Genomic DNA, 17,739 nt, shown 5'->3' on the forward strand with positions numbered 1-17,739 from the left:
CTAAGGTCGCAGTAACTTATACCTTACGACAGTAAGTAGGTTAATGAGTATATCCTTCATAATAAGGTAATAACTGAAAAGATTGCTGATGAGGCAACAGCTATGGTTTTTTATGTTTGAAATTAGATCTTTATTGCAATGTCGAATGCTTCATAAGCTGTTCACCATATCGTACGCTTAATTCGAAAGCCAGCCTATTTGCCAGTCAAGGTATGAATTTTGTACTCCCCCAAATATATTGTAGCAATCCTGAAGAAGAGGAAAACACATAGATTAAGAAAGGAAAAAGAAGTTGAGAAAGACGAGGAGACTATATGCCCGTGCCGGACTCGCAGCCGTTCACCAGCTGCGATTTTTTTTTTTTTTTTTTTTATTGTCACTGGAGTCAGCACGGGATGCTCTGTTGAGCCACGCACTAAAGTATTTCATATCGGGGTGGGTGAAAGAAATACGCTTCATCTGTTTCCCGGTCACAGCGGTATTTTCCAGAACGAAGCGGCAGATTTCGTGTCTAAATCAGCTCCTGATGCATCTGTTTCATGTACCATCCCCAATATCGCCATTTTTGGAATGTCCCGTTTCCAGCGATATCAATACCTAGCCGCTTCATGCAATAATCCTTTGCTATCTAGAGCTGAATACCAGCATCTCAGATATTCATGGAAAGTTCGTGCATGTAAATCACGGCAGTGTGAGGCAGCGATCACTCTCTTGAGAAGCGGAATTCCTCGCCTAAATCATTATTTATGTAGATGCGGGATCAGCCCCACAAACATTTGTGATGCTTGCGGTGAAATTGAAAATATTGATCACTTCCTTCTCGCTTGCCGAAGGTTTTCACATCAGAGGAGGGTGCATTTAGAAACTCCAATTGCACGCTTGGGATTTACGTTGTCGGTCCCGCTTCTACTCTCCTTCGGTGTGAGTGCAGGAATACGTCTTCACTGTCTCGTGCAAGAGTGGCCGCAAACTCGCCGACGCAGACTGCCTATCACGTCTCCCCCTTCCCACGACCAAAAGTGCCCAGCGTGCCAGACGACCAGCTGAATCACGAAGGTTGACAAGCCAGCACAGGGCATGATGGTCCGTCACAGCCGTGAAATGGCGTTCATATAGGTAACCGCGGAACAGCGAAACCTACAGCAAGACACTCCTGCTCTGTAACAGTGTAGTTACCCTCAGGTTTGCTGAGGGAATGGCTTGCATACGCAACTACATGCTCTCCGGTTGCCGAACGTTGCACAAGCACAGTACCAACATCAATTTGTAGTCCACAGTTCGGTACTGCCCTCTTTCACGCAAACTAAACAATATGTGACACTAATACATTTTTCTTTACGTACTGTAATTTAAGAGGCTCCACAGTAACCTCAATATAGTCATTAATAGGACGGGAGCAGGACACCTGAACGCACACTGCAGAATGTGGCGGCACGACGATTTCATCACAGACACACAAGACATCTTCATAATTTGACGTCTCTTCCAAAAGTTCACGAGGAAGAGAACCACTAACACTTAGCTCTCCTGTTCGACAATCAATTGTAGCGCCACACATACGCAGGAAGTCAATTACCAAGATTACATCGTGTGTTGATCGGGGCAGTACTGCAAACTCCGCGGGAAATGCTCTACCCCCAAAAGAAATTTTAACGCTGCTTACCCCAACAGGACACAATAAATCTCCACTGACTCCATAAAAATTAGCAGTTTTTTCCCAAACAAACATAACTTTGTTCTTCAAAAGGTTCTTAAAATCTAAAATCATTACCGAGACTGTAGCACCAGTGTCTACCAATGCCATCGTGGGTAAACCATCAACAAGAATATTAACCTTGCGATGATGATGTTGATGGATTTTAGTGGCGCAAGGGCGACTCAGGCCAAAGAGCACCAAACTCAAGGTTAAAGGTGTACTCAAGTTAACATGCACACAGACGGAGGAATATAAGGTAGCAGCGTACATCGTCCAGCGACCTTACCTCCATTGGCCACGCTGGCTAGTTTTCTTGCGTTGGTGGTGGAGATCGGCGCCGTGGCGACGGGGAATGGCGCACACGAAATGACGGAGGCGGTGTCACACTACGGTCAGACGCTGGAGAATGGTTGCGGAGTCCATCGTTTTGAAAACGGCCCCTCCGGGAGGGATGTTCGGGCCGACAGCTGTCGATGTAGGGCCGGGCGGCTTGTCGGTGCGATGCCGTCGGAGGATTCCTGAACAATGCCGCGTCGATTGCAGTAGCGGGAAATGTGACCCGCGACACCACACTGGTAGCACACGGGCATAGGCCGATTAAACAGCTGCGCTTCAGTGGACTCCTGCGAGGTAGGACGCGATGAATATTGAAATGTAGGTTCCGGGTCGACGTAGCTTTCCCGCGGTAAGCGCGGTGTATGGTTTGAGTAGGACCGAGTGTCTCTGCGCTGATGAGCGAATTGCCGGTAAATCTGGTTAAGCCTTGGTCGCGGTGTGTCCAGGTCTTCCCGGAAGGCGAAGTCGGTGTCATTGGCTGGTGTATAGCTAGACGTTGGTGGGCACGTACGTGCATGGGCTGGAAAAGCGTATGCTTCATCGGCGAATCCAGACGGTGGCCTGGCAAGCAGCCCACGTCGTGAAATTTCATCCCTTACGATTTCACGAATGGCGCACAGGAGACTTGGGGATAGAGATTCTTTGACGCTGGCCATGGTAGTGACAGTTGCCAGAAGCCCAAACTTCGATGTAGTGCGGCGTGTCTTGAGGGCCTCAAATGTCCAGCAATGTAGAAAAACGTCGGTGACTGAACTCAAGTTGTCTTTGGCATAGAGGAAGTGGTAGACGTCTTCCGCGATGCCCTTGAGCAGATGGCCTACCTTGTCTTCCTCGGTCATCCGACTGTCGACGGTCTTGCATAATTTCAGTACTGCCTGGATATACGTGGTGCAAGTCTCGCCTACTGTCTGAGCTCTCTGAGAAAGTGTGCTCAGCCTGCGTCCTCGTTTCAGTCAGATCGCCAAACATTATTTGATAGCTTCCACAAAGCCCTCCCAAGTGGTCAGAGAGTATTCGTGGTTCTCGTACCACATCAAGGCGGTCTGCGTTAAGAAGGATACCACATTCGCTAGTTTTGCCACCGAATCCCAGCGGTTGAAGCGGCTCACACGTTCACAGTGAGTGAGCCACTCATCAACATCTTCCCCTGCTTGACCGGCAAAAGAACGACTCTCGAAGCCGTAGCGTCGCATTTGAGGCAGTGGGTGGTACATCACCAGACAGGGAAAGAATGCTTCGCGTTGATGTTCGAGACTGCTCAGTTGTCTGCTGTATTCTCAGAGGAATGGGAGGAGGACCAGCGAGGCGACGGCTCCGGCGAGGCTTCAGCGGTTGAGGATGCGTCGTGAGGGTATTCGTACTCAGCGCAAGCCACCAAGTTGTTACGACGGGGGTTTGACGTCGGAGCGCTGCACAGGTATAGGAGACAGAGAACTCAGTTTCTTCTTCTTCTCCTTTCTTGATATTTGGCACATACCCACGAAGGGGGATTGGCCGGGGTTCAGTGTGGTCTGCCAAATGTCCTACACGAACTGAATTAGTGTATGAAAGCAATTGACAACTCAACAAAAATATAAGATTTAAAATCACAAAAGTTTTTGAAAGAAACAATATGAAGCAAAAATTAGGAATTTTGTAAATTTGGAGTACAATTAGCAAGGGAATCTGTCAGTAGCTGTGATGTAGTTATGTAAGTATTGACAAATTTGAGGCAACGTAAATCCTTTCGCACTGACACCGAAGGAGAGTAGAAGCGGGACCGACAACGTAAATCCCAAGCGTGCAATTGGAGCTTCTAAATGCACCCTCCTCTGATGTGAAAAACTCCGGCAAGCGAGAAGGAAGTGATCAATATTTTCAATTTCACCGCAAGCCTCACAAATGTTTGTGGGGCTGATCCCGCATCTACATAAATAAAGATTTAGGCGAGGAATTCCGCATCTCAGGAGAGTGATCGTTGCCTCACAATGCCGTGATTTGCATGCACGAACTTTTCATGAATATGTGAGATGCTGGTATTCAGCTCTAGATAGCAAAGGATCATTGCATGAAGCGGCTAGGTATTGATATCACTGGAAACGGGACATTCCAAAAATGGCGATATTGGGGATGGTACATGAAACAGATGCATCAGGCGCTGATTTAGCCAGGAAATCTGCCGCTTCGTTCTGGAAAATACCGCTGTGACCGGGAAACAGATGAAGCGTATTTCTTTCACCCACCCCGATATGAAATACTTTAGTGCGCGGCTCAACAGAGCATCCCGTGCTGACTCCAGTGACAATAGAAAAAACAACAAAAAATCGCAGCTGGTGAACGGCTGCGAGTCTGGCACGGGCATGGGAGTCTCCTCGTCTTTCTCAACTTCCTTTTTCCTTTCTTAATCTATGTGTTTTCCTCTTCTTCAAGATTGCTACAATATATTTGGGGGAGTACAGATTTCATACCTTGACTGGCAAATAGGCTGGCTTTCGAAATAAGCGTACGATACGGTGAACAGCTTTTGAAGCATTCGACTTTGCAATAAAGATCTAATTTCAAACATAAAAAACCATAGCTGCTCGCCTCATCAGCAATCTTTTCAGTTATTACCTTATTATGAAGGATATACTCATTAACCTACATACTGTCGTAAGGTATAAGTTACTGCGACCTTAGTGAAAAGAAGCGCCAGTGCAGAGAATCGGCAGACTGGCTTCCTCCAAAAAACTATGGTCGAGACAGAGCTGGCGCTGTTCGTTATAGCGCTCAGAAGCACACCACATAGAAAAACGCCGGTATCAGATGAAGTATGGCTATGGGGGACAACACAAAGGTGACTCTAATTCCAAATATATAGAAACATGTACCTGACATTTTTTAACCAGGCCTTTCGAAAAACTAAATAACCAGAGAGCTGCGCTCATATATCGCATTACCGAGCATTGCAGTTTTACAGCAATATATTTTCTGGGAATGTGAGAAGTCGAGGCTTCTCAGATGCCTGCAGGTTTAGCGATTCACACTGTAATGCGATGCTTCCGGGAAAAAATGATCAACTGAAAGAATGGAAGAAAGCCTTGCATATGGTGGACTTTAGCGTCTGCGACAGTCCATCGTATAGCTAAACGGCGCAAGAAAGTAATGTACCTACAGCTTACTTTCAATAATTGTAAAAGGGTACTAAGGCATTCATTTAACCATTTGAAGAACTACTGCCATCTTGATAAGCGTAATTTGCCTATCCAACAAAATACCCGTACTCCTAAACTGATTAAAAAAATTCTGCACTGTCCAGAAAAAAAAGCAGCCAGAGTGACAGACGCACTATAAAAGCTTTCATTCTGCTGTCTTCAACAACCAGAGAATTAACCGCGAAAAAAATATATCCTTTCATATTTTTGCAGTTAGAGCATTTTCTTTTCACCCTTTAATTTGCGGGTTTTACCTCAACCTCGACATTTCAATTTAATTGAATCCTCGGGTGTTATCTTACATTAATTGTCTATCCAAATTTAAAATTTAAAACATAAAAATACAAATTTCCAACCTGAGCTTTTTTGCAAAATGAGGAATGCGGGAGACATTTTATCGCCACCCTGCTCTGCATCAAAGGGCACCACAAGAACAACAATAAAATCCCTTTTGGAGAGCAACCTGGGTCTCAATCCTCATCGGCGGTTGTGCTTGACACAGCCACCTGCCAGGACGAGGGACTCAAACCCCTAAGCCACTGCACCGGTAGTGCCATAAGGGTAGAAGGAATTTATAAATGTAATATGTTTTCCATACGTGGCGCTGCCAAAGCTTGTACTTACACACGAGCTTGCTAGTTGACGGCTAGGTTGTGATGATGAAGCCAGGGAGCTGTCCAAGCTTTCCATGGAGCGCAATCGTTCTGGATATAACATTGATACTCTATATTTTTGCTGAGTTACCCTCGCTGCAAGGTCCTCGATTGTGTGCGGCGGGTGCAGCTCCACTGGTGCCGCACCTTCGGTCAGAACCAACATCTAAGGGACATTGCATGCACTGCCCGTTCGCCAAGCCTTACCTGCCGTCTCAACTGTGGTGTGTTATGGTGACAGTCCGACACCAACTGCCTCAAGACTGGCATCTTCGGAAACTATTCTACTGTGTTCTCTTGATGCTTCCATCGTAAGCTGAGATCGGCTGCTACCCACCGGCAAAGAACTCGTTTCGTGCCTACCGCTATATTGCCTATACGGAGACTACTGCGAAGTCCAGCGAAGGGCTGAAGAAGTTTTATTCCGTCGCATCGCATGCCTTCGAAGCGTCATCGCAGATGACTCTTTGTGGTCGTTTTTGAAGGCGGACGTAACCAGAGCATGTAAAGTGCCTAATTACAATTTTACCCTTGTCAGCAATCCATTTGATTCCGACCACCATATTGATGCCAGTGTGATGAAGAAAGGCAGAGAAGAAGAGGACGACAATGTTGCCCTCTCGCGCTCGGACCACACGCCCCTGGACTTCGCCAACAGCGGGCTCTCCATGTTAATAGTTCAGCGGCCTATACACGCCTTTTCACCAACATGACGTCTGGTGGAGAAGTGCTGGGCAGATCCTTCATGTACCGGACGCCCCTACCAAGCCGTGACTGCAGCCAAGGATGCAATACCAGGGTAGAAACACCTGTTCACCAGTGCAGCCGGCGACTACGTGGCCTATCTCCCGAGTTCGGTCCGCTTCCTGATCTACGATCCACAAGTACACAGACTATCACTATGAGCACACAAGAGATTCCTGCCAATGTCCTACTTCACCTGCGAAACCCCCCTCGCTTTCATGGTCTTCCCCGTGAAGACGCCGAGGACTGGCTGGACCAGTTCGACAGGGTGGCCACCTTTTGTGCCTGGTACGCGAACGCAAAGTTGCATGATGTCTGCTTTGCCCTGAGGACTCGGCAAGGACCTGGTACATCAATCATGAAACTCGCCTGCAAACGTGGGATACGTTCAAAGCAGAATTTCTTCAGGCATTTATTAGCACATTCCGTCAGGAAAAGGCCGATCTCCTACTTCAGAGTCGCATCCAGCATTCGAACGAAAGCGTGATGGTGTACGCGGAGGCGATGAAGCTCTTGTTCCGTCCCGCAGGAGTTAGCATAGCCAATTATAGTATGTTTGCACAGTCTGGTACGCATTCACCCAGAAGTGTATTGTTGTATTGGAGACTATCCATCGGAAAGCCGTACTCTTCATTATTTCAAAGTACCGCACATCTTACGTTCCCTCTATTTTAATGAATGAAAATTATATCCCACAACTGCAAATGCACAGAAAAATTAAGGGACTAAAATATCTATTTTTGCTAAAAAAACAACAAACCTGCCATAAGCCCTGAACCTTACCTAACGCCCCTTACAACACGTCCAACAAGACATCATGGTGCACAATCTTTAATTCTGTATCAAGCAGAAAGCAATGCATTTAAGTATTCTTTTTTCTCTCGTACTATTGAAGAATTGAACAGGCTGCCTTCTGATGGGATAATGTCCGTAGAATCTATTGATAAACTGCTGGCGTTTTAACCATAGTCGTGTTTGACATTGGTGTTTATTTTCTCATTAGTGTTGAACATGTCTCATTGTAATTTGCTTGTCACTTATGTTTAGTAGGCTACTTTTGATGGATTCATATTTCACTGCAGTGTATTCTGTTCGGCCTTCTTGGTAAGGCCCGGATAGAGCCTGCAGTATTTGGTAAATACATAAATATATTTTGTCTTCAATATGCTAAAATGATGTTTAAGGCTTTGTATAAAATCAACGTTTCAATTAAACAATTTCCCAATGTTCTAGAAGTGATGTCAGGCATGGCAGTTATTTTTCTGTCATGCCAGTATTGTACCTCATTTTCCTCCAACGTCACTTTTATCGCTTTCGCACTGAAAACTTTCACGCGGTGATCACAATTATCAGATAAGGTATAATTCATCAATACTTTTTTGGTGTCTGTACGAAGTAGGATGACTGAGACTGTGGTGACAAGGTTGGGAATATAAAATATCCTTATTGATCTACAAGTCTTCAACATCAATATATATAAATGCTCGGGCGATCTGTTTCAGTGGTGGCACTGACAAGCAAACGCATGCGCATTTTCTACTGCTCTTTATCCTTAGTTTTATCGTGCGGCAATTCCGGCATAGTTCTTGTATCCGTCTGTTTTTCATTTATGTGCGATACTACGCTTTCCGCATTGAGTAAGCATTTCATATATGGGAGCATTCCGTTACGCCCGTGTCTGCTTTGGTTCCTGTTGCACCTGGATATTATTATATTCCAGTTATTTGTTGGAATGAAGCCTTTTGTTATTTTCAGCTTTTTGGATATAATTTTTTCATAATATGCCAAAATTAGGATTATATTAAAGATTTTATTATTCCTAGTTCTTTTTTATAACCATGCTTTTTGTTATATTTGCATTGCACGAGAGAACCTTCGGAACCACAAACCTGAATTTTTTTCGGGCGATCTGGTTCTTACTTGCGCCGCAACAATGACCTAAATACTTTTTGACCGATACGTTCCTTTAAAAACATGATGTAAAACCTTCTTCAACATTCGATTGGTTCTGTATGCTTTATTGCAGCAAGCATGAAAAGAAGCAAGTTCTTGTTTAGAAAAGTTTCTACAGATTCAAAACAGTTTCTTATTTAATATCCGTATTGTCTGATGCTTGAATAAGTTCGTGTGTTATGGGGACAACAGAGTGACCTATAGAATTGTTGGTGTAACATTATAGTTAATGACATTTTTGTCAACATAAAAAGAAGATATGGTCATGCGCGAAGTATGTAATTGGAGGAGAGTATAACTGGTGGTCGCTAATGGTAACAAAGTGGATTCCAAGGAAAGACAAGAGTCGAAGAGGGCGACAGAAAATTAGGCGGATAAGGTTGATATGGTGGCATCGGTCAACTGGATGCAAATAGCACTGAGCCGGTTTTTAGGAGGAATATAGGATAGGCCTTCGCCCTGCAGTGGGCATAATCTGGCTTGTGTTTAAGACGACTTTCGCGAGAAAAGTATACTCAAAATACAGAAACGGTTGCTGAAACTCGTGTCCCCCCGTACCGCATTTTCCAGTGGCTGCCGTATGGTTGGCGTTACACGGAATGACGTCGTTAGCCTCGTTTGCGTGCAATACCGTGCAAAACGGAACTCATTCAGCCATCCTATGTAAGGGGGCTGTGTAGGTAGCCATCTGAATTATGTTTCGTAAAACCTAACATACGCCCTAAACGTACACACATAGCTCTTACCTGGCTACTTTGTAGTCTTTAGTGCCCTCGGGTTACGCCAACGCTGGGAATGTTGCACTTCCATACCGTGTTATTGTCCTATGAATGGGTTCTGCGTGTATGAATTACGTGCAAGAGGCGTGTTGGCAAGCATGGTGCACGACTACTTTGCAACCCATTCACTCCTCATCTCTCCCTCCCTCTTGTAGACATCGCTGCCGAATGTTACGTATATGCTCTATTCGAAAATGTTTGGAGGGTGGAGTTAATGACGACATGTTGCTTTCCTTTCTTAAGTATCCGTTAAAGTAAGTTGAAGTTAGTAGAGCACGTAATCATTTATACAGTCCGGAGGTTTGATCTGCCGCTCATCTAGCATCCTCCTCGGGGTGGTGGTATGCCCTGCTCGCCGTGATACTTAGGCGACTCACTTCTTTCACTTAAGCACAATCGCTGCTCACCGTGCGGGGGATATGATCGATAGCAACATGTGGATAAGAAACCCAGACAGTGTCGGTGCCGGGTCTTCACAGTTGTATTGAAACAGGACCTGCGTCACCCAGAATTTGCCAAAAGCTAGGCCTTACATTAGCTGTGGGGTAGCTCTGGTTAAACCCGGATGCAAGCGGAAGCTTCTTTTGTGTGGCTACGCCTGTGGGCCGAATTATGGGGGACATTTAATCTCCGACTTTAAGCGTGTGACTCAATAGTGTAGGTTAGCCTACCAGCCCACAAATAAGACCCTAGTCTAACCAAGCCGTATCAACGTGCCTGCGTGGCGTAGTGGTAACGTGAATACAAGGGTACTGGCAGGCTGCGTCTGATATCACCCTCCCATATGAAACTAGAGGCCCAGTTTGCAGCTCCGGCCAAACTGAACGTCAGGCAACTTTAAGTCAATTAAGTGCTGGGCCATGTCAGCTGCCAGCTACCGCCTTCCACTGACCCTACCGACACAGACACTGACGCTTAAGGCTCGAGCTGGTAGACTGTCACGATATGCAAGAGGGGCTTCGTGGACGAAAGGCCGCTGCCAATGTCTCTCCGCGCTCTCACTTACCAAGTTTGGTAGGAAGAGGGATAAACACCTCTACCTGAGAGTTAAATCTATTGCGGGACCAGGTGGCTAATCGGCGATAGGTCCACGCCTGATCAGCCACCGACCGAAAGCACTACGCAGGAGTCGGGAATGAAAAGAGAAGGATTTATTTACAAAAATATAATTAGCACATTTAAAACTGTTAAATCTCAGTTCAAACAAAACAGGTGTTACATAATAGCAGAATACGTTTTGGCATATATGAACAGTATCCAAATATACAAATGAGGAGAAATAAAATGCAGAACACTTTGGCACAGAGGAATTAGATTTCACAAGATGAGAGTGTAGCGAGTGCTAAGCTGTTAGGGGCGGTAAAGTCCGATCAGAGGTGAACGTCGTGCTGTCGTCGTCGGTTGGCTTGCGTGATTCCTCGCTGGGTCGGAAACCTTGCGACGAGCAGACGCTCCCCGGCTGACGCACTACACGCATGCGCGGTTAACGAACACTAGAAGACTAGAGTGGGGCGATTGCTTAACCATTCGTGGCGGTAGGGTCCAAACTGAGGTGGGCGCTGGGTCGCAGAGGTCGGCTTGCCTGATTGCTTCCTCCCTGGGCAGGACAACCTGTTACGCGTCGACGTCCCCTGGCTGACCGACCACACGCACACGCGGTTAGCGAGCACACCGCCACCACTTTCAGAATCTCAATCCCGACTGAAATCTGACCAGATGCATTGCACCGTACGCCCGTAACGTACTTCTCCGTATTCTCCCCCGCCGCCTACTCCAAACAGCCGGAGTCCGCCGGACGAATCAGCGGCTGCGATAAAACGTAAACTCTCCTGCCGAAATGTGTCGCCCCGAGTCACCGGCTGCCCTCGCAGGCGCTTCCATTCCGGGACCACTGCTTTTCTAGAGCCGGGAGCCAGACAGTGGGGGATGGGTGACGGTCTTAAGAGACCTGGCGCTGGATTCAGCAACCACGTCTGGCGGTCGCAACACGGGAGAATTCTGCTTTAAAAGCGTAGTGAAGCATTCACATCCAAACGCGCACACACAGCGGGAGAATGGCTAAGGAGCTTGCTTCTCCCTCGGTTGGGAAGCGGAAGCCCATCAGCGAGTCTAGACGAGCGCAACCTGACAGGAAGCGGCATGGAACACACGGTAGCCTCCTGCTTTGCCTACCCGGCCTTCTCAAGAAGTTCCTCAGGAGAAGAGGCGCTCCTCCACGCGGAACTTCCACCAGAGGTGCTGTTCTCCGTGTTCCACTGCTTACCGCTTACCGCGTGTCGCTGTATCCTATAGAGGACAGCACTGCAATGTCATCTTCCGCTGGGCCCAGCGAAAGAACCAGCGCTTCACAGATCTCATCCCCTGCGGCGGAAGAAACGCCTGTGGGAGCAGCTTCTGTTCTCGCTATGTGTATTGCGCGATATGGAGCCTCTTTTGTATCCCTGATCAATAAGGTTCACAAGGAGAACTCCTGATCAGGCTGCTATACCTGGTCCTTATGCACATTCGAAATTACGCTTGGATATTTCTATGTATTCACGAAGACCCGTCTTTTGTCCTTCAAGAGTTCTTTTACTTTCGTATTATATGTTTTGATTCGTGAGGAGGTTTTGGCTAACATCGTCATGCTAAAACATCGTCATGATTCATGCTAACATCGTCCTCAAACCAACGCGCCGACGGAAACTCAATAAAAGTATTCGCCTTTATGACAAAGGAAATTATGACATGATCAATAATGAACTCAATGCGTTTTCTCCAGTTTTTGCGTCACGTTTTCATTCTCAGTCGATTCAAGAAAATTGGTCGTTGTTCAAAAATAAACTAGAAATTCTAACCAATCAGTTCATTCCCCTCTTCAGTTTTCAGGAGAATTCCCATAAGCCGTGGTTTAATAAATCACTTAAGCGTTTAGAAAATAAGAAGAAGCGTCTTTACCGTTCAGCCAGGTTTCACGATACGAATTGCGCATGGGCAAAATATCGCGAAGCCGAAAAATCATATCTCTCCGCTATTCGTTACGCTAAACACACGTTTTTCTACTCAGACTTACCCAACCTGTTAAAAAGTAAGCCGAGAAAATTTTGGCAAGTCATAAACCCACGTCATGCAACTGAGATAACGCTCTCAGATGAGTCAGGTGCAGTCTTCACTGAAGCCGAATGTGCCACCATCTTCAATGCTGCCTTCGCATCTGTATTTACTAACGAGACTGAAATGCCTTTTCCGATGTTACATTCACAAACAGGTTGTGCCATGCCACCAGTCATTTTCTTGTCATCAGGTATTTCGTCCTTAATAGAAACTATGAAACTTTCATCTTCATCAGGTATTGACAATATTAACTCGAAGCTCCTGAAGAATACCAGGGATATTTCTGCCGAATTTTTATGCTTACTTTTCCCACAGTCACTCTCATCGGGACGAATACCAGATGACTGGAAAAGTGGTAAGGTCGTTCCAGTCTTCAAATCAGGCAAAAAAAATTCACCGCTAAATTACCGACCCATTTCTCTTACAAGCGTACCCTGCAAACTCATGGAACACGTCATTTACACAAACATCATGAGCTTCCTCGACTCTAACAACTTTTTTCACCCGTCACAACACGATTTTAGAAAAGGCCACTCATGTGAAACACAGCTTGCCATTTTTCTTCATGATTTGCATGGTAATCTTGACACTAACCTGCAGACCGATGCTATCTTCCTAGATTATGCAAAAGCGTTCGACAAGGTACCACACAAACGATTACTACTAAAACTGTCATACTTGAACATGCCTACAGATATTTTAAAATGGATAGAAGAATTCCTCACTAATCGCACGCAGTTTGTCACTATTAACGATCACAATTCTAACCCCCTTCCTGTAACATCTGGTGTGCCTCAAGGCTCTGTACTCGGCCCCCTTCTCTTTTTAATTTATATTAATGACTTACCAGACAACATCAATTCTAAAATTCACATGTTTGCAGATGACTGCGTGATTTACCGCTCTGTTACTACTATTATTGACCAAACTTCTCTCCAGGACGACCTTAACCGCATTCAGGAATGGTGCGACGTTTGGTTAATGGAACTTAACCCACATAAATGTAAACGCATGTCTTTTCACCACCGCAATAATCCACTTCATTTCCCATACGTAATTAGTAACATCCCTGTCCAGTCTTGTCTATCATATAAGTATTTAGGTGTCACCTTGTGTAACGACTTATCCTGGAGTGCACACATCACAAATATTATCTCAACTGCTAATAGAACACTAGGTTTCTTACGACGTCATCTCCGCCATGCCCCCGATCACGTAAAACTGCTAGCATACAAAACACTTGTCAGATCAAAATTAGAATATGCCTCACCTATTTGGAGCCCTCATCATGCTTACCTTATCAACGCACTTGAAGCAGTACAAAACAGAGCAGCCAGATTCATTCATTCTTCATATTCCTACGACATCAGTGTGTCAGGGTTGAAAGATAAATCAGGGTTATCACTCCTCTCAGTTCGTCGTCGTATCGCCAGCCTTTGCTTATTCTACAAATTTTATCACAGTTCACTTTCCTGCGCGCCCTACATCGTCCCGCCAACCCGCATATCTCATCGCACTTGTCATCCTTCCCAGGTTTCTCGTCCACGTGTCCGCACGGTTACTTTTGCAGCCTCATTTTTTCCCCGTACCATCGTTGACTGGAACGACCTTCCCAGAGACATTGCAGCCATCATGTGCTCCGCGACCTTCGCTGACAATCTTCATGCTCATTTTTCATCGTGTTAACACTTGCTGCCTACAATGATGTACCCACCCCTTATGTAATGCCCCTCACAGGGCCTTTAAGGAAAAAAAGAATATTAAAAAAAATAAATGAAAAAAAAACGCATACTCAACGCTGTTGCTCATTCACAGCGTTCCCAACATTGTCCTAAAGCTGTCCGCTGAAATCGTTGCATATATGCTTCCAAGGTATCTCGTTTGCCATTCAAAGGAGCCATCAGCTTCTTCGGAAAAACTCTCGTCGATCTACGCGCTGTTTCTACCTCGGAGCCCCGATCGTCATCTGTGCTCCCCTCGCGTTCTCCGATCCCCTGCTGCTGTTTCCACAGCAAAAACCCCTTCTCTCGTTCAATTCTTCTTGCCTCGCGTTCCTCTGCTTCACGCGGATCTTCACGTGCCTGTGCTCTTTCATCTATTAGCCTTTTACCTTCATGCTCACAGAGACTCATCGCCTCCTCTTTGCTTAGCCCTAGTTTGAGAGCCACCTCTAATGTCTTTGCCAAGTCCATACTGTCTGCCGTCGAGGCATTCGAAAGATCCGAGACAAATAGAAAATATACAAAAAATGAATCCTGGCAGGCTCGCCACTTGTTTCTTTGTCACGGATCTCCGGAGAACGCTCAGACCAAAAGCGTGAACTAGACGCCAGCCGCACGCACGCACGCACGCACACACACAGAAACACACACACAAAATTAAGAACTAACACAACCTACTAAGAATAATGATAGACACGATGCTTCACACTATGAGACAGCGTTCCAGCTTCAACACTTCGAAGCGGGTGACGCGTTTCATGGGCCCAGTCAATGGCGTTGGCGTCGAGGTGGCGTTCGGCTTGCAATGAGCTCGTCTTGTTGGCCGCAACAGGATGACCTATCGTTGAAGCGTGGGCTGAAGCAACGTTGGCGTTCGTGGCGGCATTGAGATGAACCTCCTGGGTGATGCAGGTGGACGGTGGTACGAACTTTGGAGGTGCCCCCTGGACGTAGCAGGTGGTTGAGTAGTCGCTCAATCCCCGGAACCGGTTTGAGAACAGCAGGGAGTCTACGGTGCAGTGCCGTAGAACATGAGGCACCGGTACAGCAGCCGGCCTTGCTCACTCCCAGCCAAAGCGTCCCTCACATCCCGGAGCCTCCGCTTCTCTGGCTTCAACCTCCTTGCCTCTCCATATCACGCCTTTTTATAACCTCCGCGTTGATACACGTCAACCTTATCGTTATCTTCGTCGTCTTCTGGTTACCAATCAGCGCTTGCCATGTCACCGACTGCTACTTCATCTTCTTAATCCTTCGTTGGTCCACATTACCCTTTTCGTTGTCGTCATCTTTGCTTTCGCAAAAAACCTCTGTATTTGGCCTCTTACATGTGACATATGTTCTGAAATGTTTTTCTTTAAAAGAGCCCCGTCAGTCTTATTTATAATGTAATTCGCATCCCCAACAAAGACAGGACTACGTAAAGTGACTAGTCAGCAACGGATGCAAGAAGAGGAGAGAATATATGAACAACTTTGTTGATTGCTAGCTTAGACGCCTCGAAGGAAATCTCAATTAGCGCGCTCCATACTTGTATGCGGCCTTACGCAGCAGATAGGTACACGATTTAGCTTCTAATAACACTCTCTAGGGGTTTCCCGAACACATCAGGCACGCACCGGGCTGAACAGAATCTCGCAAAGGCGCCACAACCTAGCTGCAACACAACAGTGGGCTCTTCTTAATTATCTGCACATTCGCAAAGGATCATCAGCGCATGCTGCTGATGAGTTGTCCGATGTGCAGCACAGAAGCCGTTGCGCGTACTTTTGCTAGTGAACTAGAATATGAATATATTCTAGTTCGCTATACCCTTGCGCAAAGAAAAGAACACAAGAAACGAGAGACGCAACACAACCAAGCACCGATGCGCTCTGCCCGTCCCATCGCGAAATTGCACCCCGTAAACAGATCCCAACCAACGCTAACGCGACGGTTTACGTACAAACGAGGCCGGCATAGTCAGAAAGTAATGAAACTAGAATCTGAAGTACTAGTCTTACCTCCCTTTCTTCCTTTTATAAACGTGGCTCTAGGAAATGTTGGCTGGCACGATTCTTTTGTGCGAGGAGGAAAAAAGGAACCTCTTCATGATTCAGCCATGCCTTTTTGACAAAGCGCAGTTGAAATCGCTTTAGAAATAAAGTGCACGTTGTCGCATTCGTCACGAAAATGCTTCAAAAGAATGTTTGCTTTGGTTGCCTTGAATTTATCTCACTTGTCAGCAGCGTCGAATTGCGCCGCGAGCTTTTTGGCGTTGCGAGAAACGATGGAAGACAACATCGTCGTGCCCACAACTGGCCGTATATACGAATATATGCAGAACTGTGTTGCATCGGGCGCACAACACTGAGCGGACATGTTTTGTACGCCCACAAACATGCAAAACGAGGAACAGCGCTCGGCGAAAGCTCCCTCGGGTGCCCCTGAATGCCTCCGGCACCTCAAAGTGACGTCACAACGGACAGAGAAGAGAGGCTTCTCTTTCTGCTTTTCTCCTCTGTAGCAGTCGCGCGAGCGGGAAATTTTAATTGCGCGTTTTCAGTCGGCGATTATGGAAGTGTTTTATGCATAACTGAAAAACTAACTGTACAGACATGATCAACAAATAAATCTACTTCAATAATCTATAGTAATAACACTATTGAAAAGCACCGCAATGTTCCCTTAAAGGGGTGGCAAAACCTATCATTATTCAAAATAAATTTATACATTGGCAGAAACGAAAGTACACCGCAAAAAAAGGATGTTATTGTGAGTACATGATTTTCGACAAAAATATTCCTATTTCAGTCTATATTATAACAACCTTTCTGACAAATCCGGTCAGTGCTAAATGTATACACAACATAGATACCAAAGAGTAAAGCTAGCATTAATAAAAATAGACACAGCAAAAGCAGGCGACGAGGAAACGATAGCCACAGGTACTAGCTAGGACGGTACTGACATTTCACAGGAGAAGCTTTCCACAGAGCACACAAACAGTGGCTGAAATTCATCAGTGTACCTGTAAATAAATAGTACTCTACAATATCACATAGGACATGACACACTTCAAAACTACAGATTAATCAGGTTATAACAATTTTTTTAAGATGCTTGGCTGTGGAAACCAAACATCAAGCTAAATTGCACTCATCCGGACACATCAGCCGAGGAAAAATCTTTGGTGGTGTGTTTAAGCCTAGTCGCCTTAGCAACTGCGTGGCATTGGTGGCATCAAATATTTCAAAACTAAAGCACACATACATAGACGAACTTTCACAAAATTGAAAATGTGGAAATATATCTCACTTACAGGATGAACATCAGAAGCGTGTAATCACAGCGACGTGCCAAAGTAGAAATGGAATGAGACGCTGCTGAGTGTGTTGCACATTTCGTCTAATTCATTTCATGTTTCCGTCTACTGCATGGTGACAGAGAGGTCGACTGAGGTTTTATCGACGAAGCACTACTTCACACGGTCAAGTCAGATCACGTATCTCGTGGAACACCTGACCTTGAAGGTGCCTTAGCGAAACAAATCTTAGCAAGATTTTGCCATTGCAAAGTCATGGATACCGTAGTACGTACTCAGCTTATACA

At 45.8% G+C, this 17,739-nt stretch overlaps 1 pseudogene; it reads right to left on the reverse strand.

The window, feature by feature from the left end:
* The window catches only part of LOC146194763 (uncharacterized), a 51,599-nt pseudogene extending 36,941 nt beyond the window's left edge, over positions 1–14,658 (reverse strand).
* Between the last annotated feature and the right edge of the window lie 3,081 nt (positions 14,659–17,739).

The sequence above is a fragment of the Amblyomma maculatum genome, chromosome 3 (genome assembly GCF_055883805.1).
Source record: "Amblyomma maculatum isolate TAMU_Amacu chromosome 3, ASM5588380v1, whole genome shotgun sequence".
NCBI lineage: Eukaryota > Metazoa > Arthropoda > Arachnida > Ixodida > Ixodidae > Amblyomma > Amblyomma maculatum.